This window comes from Mixophyes fleayi, chromosome 5, assembly GCF_038048845.1.
Source record: "Mixophyes fleayi isolate aMixFle1 chromosome 5, aMixFle1.hap1, whole genome shotgun sequence".
Lineage (NCBI taxonomy): Eukaryota > Metazoa > Chordata > Amphibia > Anura > Limnodynastidae > Mixophyes > Mixophyes fleayi.
The window spans coordinates 275,626,124-275,636,399 of record NC_134406.1 but is presented as its reverse complement, the minus strand read 5'-3'; positions in this window follow the sequence as shown (position 1 = coordinate 275,636,399).

The window sequence follows — 10,276 nt, the reverse complement described above, 5'->3', positions numbered from 1 at the left end:
TGTGTGTGTGTGCGTCTTTCGTCTGTATGTGTCATCTGTGTGTGTGTGTGTGCGTCTCTCGTCTGTATGTGTCATCTGTGTGTGTGTGCGTCTCTCGTCTGTATGTGTCATCTGTGTGTGTGTGTGTGTGTGCGTCTCTCGTCTGTATGTGTCATCTGTGTGTGTGTGTGTGTGCGTCTCTCGTCTGTATGTGTCATCTGTGTGTGTGTGTGTGTGTGCGTCTCTCGTCTGTATGTGTCATCTGTGTGTGTGTGTGCGTCTCTCGTCTGTATGTGGCATCTGTGTGTGTGTGTGTGTGCGTCTCTCGTCTGTATGTGTCATCTGTGTGTGTGTGTGTGTGCGCGTCTCTCGTCTGTATGTGTCATCTGTGTGTGTGTGTGCGTCTCTCGTCTGTATGTGTCATCTGTGTGTGTGTGCGTCTCTCGTCTGTATGTGTCATCTGTGTGTGTGTGTGCATCTCTCGTCTGTATGTGTCATCTGTGTGTGTGTGTGTGTGTGCGTCTCTCGTCTGTATGTGTCATCTGTGTGTGTGTGTGTGTGTGTGCGTCTCTCGTCTGTATGTGTCATCTGTGTGTGTGTGTGTGTGTGCGTCTCTCGTCTGTATGTGTCATCTGTGTGTGTGTGTGTGCGTCTCTCGTCTGTATGTGTCATCTGTGTGTGTGTGCGTCTCTCGTCTGTATGTGTCATCTGTGTGTGTGTGTGTGTGTGCGTCTCTCGTCTATGTGTCATCTGTGTGTGTGTGTGTGTGTGTGCGTCTCTCGTCTGTATGTGTCATCTGTGTGTGTGTGTGTGTGTGCGTCTCTCGTCTGTATGTGTCATCTGTGTGTGTGTGTGCGTCTCTCGTCTGTATGTGTCATCTGTGTGTGTGTGTGTGTGCGTCTCTCGTCTATATGTGTCATCTGTGTGTGTGTGTGTGTGCGCGTCTCTCGTCTGTATGTGTCATCTGTGTGTGTGTGTGCGTCTCTCGTCTGTATGTGTCATCTGTGTGTGTGTGCGTCTCTCGTCTGTATGTGTCATCTGTGTGTGTGTGTGCATCTCTCGTCTGTATGTGTCATCTGTGTGTGTGTGTGTGTGTGCGTCTCTCGTCTGTATGTGTCATCTGTGTGTGTGTGTGTGTGTGTGCGTCTCTCGTCTGTATGTGTCATCTGTGTGTGTGTGTGTGTGTGCGTCTCTCGTCTGTATGTGTCATCTGTGTGTGTGTGTGTGTGTGTGCGTCTCTCGTCTGTATGTGTCATCTGTGTGTGTGTGTGTGTGTGCGTCTCTCGTCTGTATGTGTCATCTGTGTGTGTGTGTGTGCGTCTCTCGTCTGTATGTGTCATCTGTGTGTGTGTGCGTCTCTCGTCTGTATGTGTCATCTGTGTGTGTGTGTGTGTGTGCGTCTCTCGTCTATGTGTCATCTGTGTGTGTGTGTGTGTGTGTGCGTCTCTCGTCTGTATGTGTCATCTGTGTGTGTGTGTGTGTGTGCGTCTCTCGTCTGTATGTGTCATCTGTGTGTGTGTGTGTGTGCGTCTCTCGTCTATATGTGTCATCTGTGTGTGTGTGTGTGTGCGCGTCTCTCGTCTGTATGTGTCATCTGTGTGTGTGTGTGCGTCTCTCGTCTGTATGTGTCATCTGTGTGTGTGTGCGTCTCTCGTCTGTATGTGTCATCTGTGTGTGTGTGTGCATCTCTTGTCTGTATGTGTCATCTGTGTGTGTGTGTGTGTGTGCGTCTCTCGTCTGTATGTGTCATCTGTGTGTGTGTGTGTGTGTGTGTGTGCGTCTCTCGTCTGTATGTGTCATCTGTGTGTGTGTGTGTGTGTGTGTGCGTCTTTCGTCTGTATGTGTCATCTGTGTGTGTGTGTGTGCGTCTCTCGTCTGTATGTGTCATCTGTGTGTGTGTGCGTCTCTCGTCTGTATGTGTCATCTGTGTGTGTGTGTGTGTGTGCGTCTCTCGTCTGTATGTGTCATCTGTGTGTGTGTGTGTGTGCGTCTCTCGTCTGTATGTGTCATCTGTGTGTGTGTGTGTGTGTGCGTCTCTCGTCTGTATGTGTCATCTGTGTGTGTGTGTGCGTCTCTCGTCTGTATGTGTCATCTGTGTGTGTGTGTGTGCGTCTCTCGTCTGTATGTGTCATCTGTGTGTGTGTGTGTGTGCGCGTCTCTCGTCTGTATGTGTCATCTGTGTGTGTGTGTGCGTCTCTCGTCTGTATGTGTCATCTGTGTGTGTGTGCGTCTCTCGTTTGTATGTGTCATCTGTGTGTGTGTGTGCATCTCTCGTCTGTATGTGTCATCTGTGTGTGTGTGTGTGTGTGCGTCTCTCGTCTGTATGTGTCATCTGTGTGTGCGTGTGTGTGTGTGTGTGCGTCTCTCGTCTGTATGTGTCATCTGTGTGTGTGTGTGTGTGTGTGTGTGTGCGTCTCTCGTCTGTATGTGTCATCTGTGTGTGTGTGTGTGTGTGTGTGCGTCTCTCGTCTGTATGTGTCATCTGTGTGTGTGCGTCTCTCGTCTGTATGTGTCATCTGTGTGTGTGTGTGTGTGTGTGTGTGCGTCTCTCGTCTGTATGTGTCATCTGTGTGTGTGCGTCTCTCGTCTGTATGTGTCATCTGTCTGTGTGTGTGTGTGTGTGTGCGTCTCTTGTCTGTATGTGTCATCTGTGTGTGTGTGTGTGTGTGTGCGTCTCGTCTGTATGTGTCATCTGTGTGTGTGTGTGCGTCTCTCGTCTGTATGTGTCATCTGTGTGTGTGTGTGTGTGTGTGCGTCTCTCGTCTGTATGTGTCATCTGTGTGTGTGTGTGTGTGTGCGTCTCTCGTCTGTATGTGTCATCTGTGTGTGTGTGTGTGTGCGTCTCTCGTCTGTATGTGTCATCTGTGTGTGTGTGTGTGTGTGCGTGCGTCTCTCGTCTGTATGTGTCATCTGTGTGTGTGTGTGTGTGTGTGTGTGCGTCTCTCGTCTGTATGTGTCATCTGTGTGTGTGCGTCTCTCGTCTGTATGTGTCATCTGTGTGTGTGTGTGTGTGCGCGTCTCTCGTCTGTATGTGTCATCTGTGTGTGTGTGTGTGTGTGTGTGTGCGTCTCTCGTCTGTATGTGTCATCTGTGTGTGTGCGTCTCTCAGCTGTATGTGTCATCTGTGTGTGTGCGTCTCTCGTCTGTATGTGTCATCTGTGTGTGTGTGTGTGTGCGTCTCTCGTCTGTATGTGTCATCTGTGTGTGTGTGTGTGTGCGCGTCTCTCGTCTGTATGTGTCATCTGTGTGTGTGCGTCTCTCGTCTGTATGTGTCATCTGTGTGTGTGTGTGTGTGTGTGTGTGTGCGTCTCTCGTCTGTATGTGTCATCTGTGTGTGTGCGTCTCTCGTCTGTATGTGTCATCTGTGTGTGTGCGTCTCTCGTCTGTATGTGTCATCTGTGTGTGTGCGTCTCTCGTCTGTATGTGTCATCTGTGTGTGTGCGTCTCTCGTCTGTATGTGTCATCTGTGTGTGTGCGTCTCTCGTCTGTATGTGTCATCTGTGTGTGTGTGTGTGCGTCTCTCGTCTGTATGTGTCATCTGTGTGTGTGTGTGTGCGCGTCTCTCGTCTGTATGTGTCATCTGTGTGTGTGTGTGTGTGTGTGTGTGTGTGTGTGCGTCTCTCGTCTGTATGTGTCATCTGTGTGTGTGTGTCTCTCGTCTGTATGTGTCATCTGTCTGTGTGTGTGTGTGTGTGTGCGTCTCTCGTCTGTATGTGTCATCTGTCTGTGTGTGTGTGCGTCTCTCGTCTGTATGTGTCATCTGTGTGTGTGTGTGTGTGTGTGCGTCTCTCGTCTGTATGTGTCATCTGTGTGTGTGTGTGTGTGTGTGTGCGTCTCTCGTCTGTATGTGTCATCTGTGTGTGTGTGTGTGTGCGTCTCTCGTCTGTATGTGTCATCTGTGTGTGTGTGTGTGTGCGCGTCTCTCGTCTGTATGTGTCATCTGTGTGTGTGTGTGCGTCTCTCGTCTGTATGTGTCATCTGTGTGTGTGTGCGTCTCTCGTCTGTATGTGTCATCTGTGTGTGTGTGTGCATCTCTCGTCTGTATGTGTCATCTGTGTGTGTGTGTGTGTGTGCGTCTCTCGTCTGTATGTGTCATCTGTGTGTGTGTGTGTGTGTGTGTGTGCGTCTCTCGTCTGTATGTGTCATCTGTGTGTGTGTGTGTGTGTGTGTGTGCGTCTCTCGTCTGTATGTGTCATCTGTGTGTGTGTGTGTGTGCGTCTCTCGTCTGTATGTGTCATCTGTGTGTGTGCGTCTCTCGTCTGTATGTGTCATCTGTCTGTGTGTGTGTGTGTGTGTGCGTCTCTCGTCTGTATGTGTCATCTGTCTGTGTGTGTGTGCGTCTCTCGTCTGTATGTGTCATCTGTGTGTGTGTGTGTGTGTGTGTGCGTCTCGTCTGTATGTGTCATCTGTGTGTGTGTGTGCGTCTCTCGTCTGTATGTGTCATCTGTGTGTGTGTGTGCGTCTCTCGTCTGTATGTGTCATCTGTGTGTGTGTGTGCGTCTCTCGTCTGTATGTGTCATCTGTGTGTGTGTGTGTGCGTCTCTCGTCTGTATGTGTCATCTGTGTGTGTGTGTGTGTGTGCGTCTCTCGTCTGTATGTGTCATCTGTGTGTGTGTGTGTGCGTCTCTCGTCTGTATGTGTCATCTGTGTGTGTGTGTGTGTGCGTCTCTCGTCTGTATGTGTCATCTGTGTGTGTGTGTGCGTCTCTCGTCTGTATGTGTCATCTGTGTGTGTGTGTGTGTGCGTCTCTCGTCTGTATGTGTCATCTGTGTGTGTGTGTGTGTGCGTCTCTCGTCTGTATGTGTCATCTGTGTGTGTGTGTGTGTGTGTGTGCGTCTCTCGTCTGTGTGTGTGCGTCTCTCGTCTGTATGTGTCATCTGTGTGTGTGTGTGTGTGTGCGTCTCTCGTCTGTATGTGTCATCTGTGTGTGTGTGTGTGCGTCTCTCGTCTGTATGTGTCATCTGTGTGTGTGTGTGTGCGTCTCTCGTCTGTATGTGTCATCTGTGTGTGTGTGTGTGTGCGTCTCTCGTCTGTATGTGTCATCTGTCGGTGTTGTGTGTGTGTGCGTCTCTCGTCTGTATGTGTCATCTGTCTGTGTGTGTGTGTGCGTCTCTCGTCTGTATGTGTCTGTGTGTGTGTGTGTGTGCGTCTCTCGTCTGTATGTGTCATCTGTGTGTGTGTGTGTGCGTCTCTCGTCTGTATGTGTCATCTGTCGTGTGTGTGTGTGCGTCTCTCGTCTGTATGTGTCATCTGTCTGTGTGTGTGCTGCGTCTCTCGTCTGTATGTGTCATCTGTGTGTGTGTTGTGTGCGTCTCTCGTCTGTATGTGTCATCTGTGTGTGTGTGTGTGTGCGTCTCTCGTCTGTATGTGTCATCTGTCTGTGTGTGTGCGTCTCTCGTCTGTATGTGTCATCTGTGTGTGTGTGTGTGTGCGTCTCTCGTCTGTATGTGTCATCTGTGTGTGTGTGTGCGTCTCGTCTGTATGTGTCATCTGTCTGTGTGTGTGCGTCTCTCGTCTGTATGTGTCATCTGTCTGTGTGTGTGTGCGTCTCTCGTCTGTATGTGTCATCTGTGTGTGTGTGTGTGCGTCTCTCGTCTGTATGTGTCATCTGTGTGTGTGTGTGTGTGTGCGTCTCTCGTCTGTATGTGTCATCTGTGTGCTGTGTGTGTGTGCGTCTCTCGTCTGTATGTGTCATCTGTGTGTGTGTGTGTGCGTCTCTCGTCTGTATGTGTCATCTGTCTGTTGTGTGTGTGTGTGCGTCTCTCGTCTGTATGTGTCATCTGTGTGTCTGTGTGTGTGTGCGTCTCTCGTCTGTATGTGTCATCTGTGTGTGTGTGTGTGTGTGCGTCTCTCGTCTGTATGTGTCATCTGTCTGTGTGTGTGCGCGTCTCTCGTCTGTATGTGTCATCTGTGTGTGTGTGTGTGTGTGCGTCTCTCGTCTGTATGTGTCATCTGTCTGTGTGTGTGTGCGCGTCTCTCGTCTGTATGTGTCATCTGTGTGTGTGTGTGTGCGTCTCTCGTCTGTATGTGTCATCTGTGTGTGTGTGTGCGTCTCTCGTCTGTATGTGTCATCTGTCTGTGTGTGTGTGCGTCTCTCGTCTGTATGTGTCATCTGTGCTGTGTGTGTGTGTGCGTCTCTCGTCTGTATGTGTCATCTGTGTGTGTGTGTGTGTGCGTCTCTCGTCTGTATGTGTCATCTGTCTGTGTGTGTGTGTGTGTGCGTCTCTCGTCTGTATGTGTCATCTGTCTGTGTGTGTGTGTGTGTGCGTCTCTCGTCTGTATGTGTCATCTGTGTGTGTGTGTGTGCGTCTCTCGTCTGTATGTGTCATCTGTCTGTGTGTGTGATGCGTCTCTCGTCTGTATGTGTCATCTGTCTGTGTGTGTGCGCATCTCTCGTCTGTATGTGTCATCTGTGTGTGTGTGTGTGTGCGTCTCTCGTCTGTATGTGTCATCTGTCTGTGTGTGTGCGCGTCTCTCGTCTGTATGTGTCATCTGTGTGTGTGTGTGTGTGCGTCTCTCGTCTGTATGTGTCATCTGTGTGTGTGTGTGTGTGTGCGTCTCTCGTCTGTATGTGTCATCTGTGTGTCTGTGTGTGTGTGCGTCTCTCGTCTGTATGTGTCATCTGTGTGTGTGTGTGTGCGTCTCTCGTCTGTATGTGTCATCTGTCTGTGTGTGTGTGTGTGTGCGTCTCTCGTCTGTATGTGTCATCTGTGTGTCTGTGTGTGTGTGCGTCTCTCGTCTGTATGTGTCATCTGTGTGTGTGTGTGTGTGTGCGTCTCTCGTCTGTATGTGTCATCTGTCTGTGTGTGTGTGTGTGCGTCTCTCGTCTGTATGTGTCATCTGTCTGTGTGTGTGCGCGTCTCTCGTCTGTATGTGTCATCTGTCTGTGTGTGTGTGTGCGTCTCTCGTCTGTATGTGTCATCTGTGTGTGTGTGTGTGTGCGTCTCTCGTCTGTATGTGTCATCTGTCTGTGTGTGTGTGTGTGTGCGTCTCTCGTCTGTATGTGTCATCTGTCTGTGTGTGTGTGTGTGTGCGTCTCTCGTCTGTATGTGTCATCTGTCTGTGTGTGTGCGCGTCTCTCGTCTGTATGTGTCATCTGTGTGTGTGTGTGCGCGTCTCTCGTCTGTATGTGTCATCTGTCTGTGTGTGTGTGTGTGCGCGTCTCTCGTCTGTATGTGTCATCTGTGTGTGTGTGTGTGCGCGTCTCTCGTCTGTATGTGTCATCTGTCTGTGTGTGTGTGTGCGTCTCTCGTCTGTATGTGTCATCTGTGTGTGTGTGTGTGCGCGTCTCTCGTCTGTATGTGTCATCTGTGTGTGTGTGTGTGCGCGTCTCTCGTCTGTATGTGTCATCTGTCTGTGTGTGTGTGTGTGTGTGTGTGTGTGTGCGTCTCTCGTCTGTATGTGTCATCTGTCTGTGTGTGTGCGCGTCTCTCGTCTGTATGTGTCATCTGTGTGTGTGTGTGTGCGTCTCTCGTCTGTATGTGTCATCTGTGTGTGTGTGTGTGTGTGCGCGTCTCTCGTCTGTATGTGTCATCTGTGTGTGTGTGCGCGTCTCTCGTCTGTATGTGTCATCTGTGTGTGTGTGTGTGCGCGTCTCTCGTCTGTATGTGTCATCTGTCTGTGTGTGTGTGTGTGTGTGTGCGTCTCTCGTCTGTATGTGTCATCTGTCTGTGTGTGTGTGTGCGTCTCTCGTCTGTATGTGTCGTCTGTGTGTGTGTGTGTGTGTGCGTCTCTCGTCTGTATGTGTCATCTGTGTGTGTGTGTGTGCGCGTCTCTCGTCTGTATGTGTCATCTGTGTGTGTGTGTGCGTCTCTCGTCTGTATGTGTCATCTGTGTGTGTGTGTGTGCGCGTCTCTCGTCTGTATGTGTCATCTGTGTGTGTGTGTGCGCGTCTCTCGTCTGTATGTGTCATCTGTGTGTGTGTGTGCGCGTCTCTCGTCTGTATGTGTCATCTGTCTGTGTGTGTGTGTGTGTGCGTCTCTCGTCTGTATGTGTCATCTGTCTGTGTGTGTGTGTGTGTGTGTGCGTCTCTCGTCTGTATGTGTCATCTGTGTGTGTGTGTGTGCGTCTCTCGTCTGTATGTGTCATGTGTGTGTGTGTGTGTGTGTGCGTCTCTCGTCTGTATGTGTCATCTGTGTGTGTGTGTGCGTCTCTCGTCTGTATGTGTCATCTGTGTGTGTGTGTGTGCGCGTCTCTCGTCTGTATGTGTCATCTGTGTGTGTGTGTGCGCGTCTCTCGTCTGTATGTGTCATCTGTGTGTGTGTGTGTGTGCGTCTCTCGTCTGTATGTGTCATCTGTGTGTGTGTGTGCGCGTCTCTCGTCTGTATGTGTCATCTGTGTGTGTGTGTGCGCGTCTCTCTTGTATGTGTCATCTGTGTGTGTGTGTGTGTGTGTGTGTGTGTGTGTGCGCGTCTCTCGTCTGTATGTGTCATCTGTGTGTGCGCGTCTCTCGTCTGTATGTGTCATCTGTCTGTGTGTGTGTGTGCGTCTCTCGTCTGTATGTGTCATCTTTCTGTGTGTGTGCGCGTCTCTCGTCTGTATGTGTCATCTGTGTGTGTGTCTGTGTGTGTGTGCGTCTCTCGTCTGTATGTGTCATCTGTGTGTGTGTGTGTGCGCGTCTCTCGTCTGTATGTGTCATCTGTCTGTGTGTGTGCGCGTCTCTCGTCTGTATGTGTCATCTGTGTGTGTGTGTGTGCGCGTCTCTCGTCTGTATGTGTCATCTGTGTGTGTGTGTGTGTGCGTCTCTCGTCTATATGTGTCATCTGTGTGTGTGTGTGTGTGCGTCTCTCGTCTGTATGTGTCATCTGTGTGTGTGTGTGTGCGTCTCTCGTCTGTATGTGTCATCTGTCTGTGTGTGTGTGCGTCTCTCGTCTGTATGTGTCATCTGTCTGTGTGTGTGTGTGTGTGTGCGCGTCTCTCGTCTGTATGTGTCATCTGTGTGTGTGTGTGTGTGTGCGTCTCTCGTCTGTATGTGTCATCTGTGTGTGTGTGTGTGTGTGCGTCTCTCGTCTGTATGTGTCATCTGTCTGTGTGTGTGTGCGTCTCTCGTCTGTATGTGTCATCTGTCTGTGTGTGTGTGTGTGTGCGTCTCTCGTTTGTATGTGTCATCTGTCTGTCTGTGTGTGTGTGTGTGCGTCTCTCGTCTGTATGTGTCATCTGTCTGTGTGTGTGTGTGTGTGTGCGTCTCTCGTCTGTATGTGTCATCTGTCTGTGTGTGTGTGTGTGTGTGCGTCTCTTCGTCTGTATGTGTCATCTGTCTGTGTGTGTGCGCGTCTCTCGTCTGTATGTGTCATCTGTGTGTGTGTGTGCGCGTCTCTCGTCTGTATGTGTCATCTGTGTGTGTGTGTGCGTCTCTCGTCTGTATGTTTCATCTGTGTGTGTGTGCGTGCGTCTCTCGTCTGTATGTGTCATCTGTGTGTGTGTGTGTGCGTGCGTCTCTCGTCTGTATGTGTCATCTGTGTGTGTGTGAGGTGGGCAAAGAGGCCATATCCATAGATTGTAAGCTTGTCAGCAAGACCCTCTTACCTCTCTGTCTGTCCTGTATGACCCAGTATTGTCTTATAAATGTTTGTTCCGAATTGTACAGCGCTACGGAATCTGCTAGCGCTATATAAATAAATAATGATGATGATGATATGTAAGTGGATCTCACTGTGCTTAATATACATTATGTGAAGTGAAAGTTGCACAGAGAATGTAAACATGAAGACTCTGAGCTGCAGGAATGCTGGATTACGTGGATATATTACTCCTAATGGAGGATATAGGGGGAACATATAGAGTTAGACACATTTGCACCCAAAACGTACATGTAAAATGTGTACCGCAAACATGGCACATTTATGTGGTTATGTGAGTTGCACATATCTTGGTGCCTAGTTCTCTTTATTTATTTTATTTTTTTTGGGGGGGGGGGGCATTTTTAAAACAAATCTGATTTATTTTTTTTATTATTTTACACTTTTCAACATCAGCATTGAGCTTTGCTCCAGGGTTTGAGCACCTGCAAGTGACAACGCCTCTTGACAGGTGTATTTGTGGATACATAAAACTCTGTAAACACCCCCTTACTGTACTCAGCCTATGCCTGCCCACCCCTCGCCGTCCCCTCCCCCGTCTCTCCTTTCCATGTGTAAAAAGTGGCAGCACAGTGATATTTAAAAATCTGGATACAGAAGGATCTGTAGGTATACTTGGTGAGCATGTGTAGTACGACAACGTGCATCGTACTCACCAAAAAGTTCAATTGTAAATGAGCTATAGTATCAATTGCACAGGAAACATATTCCTAATATTT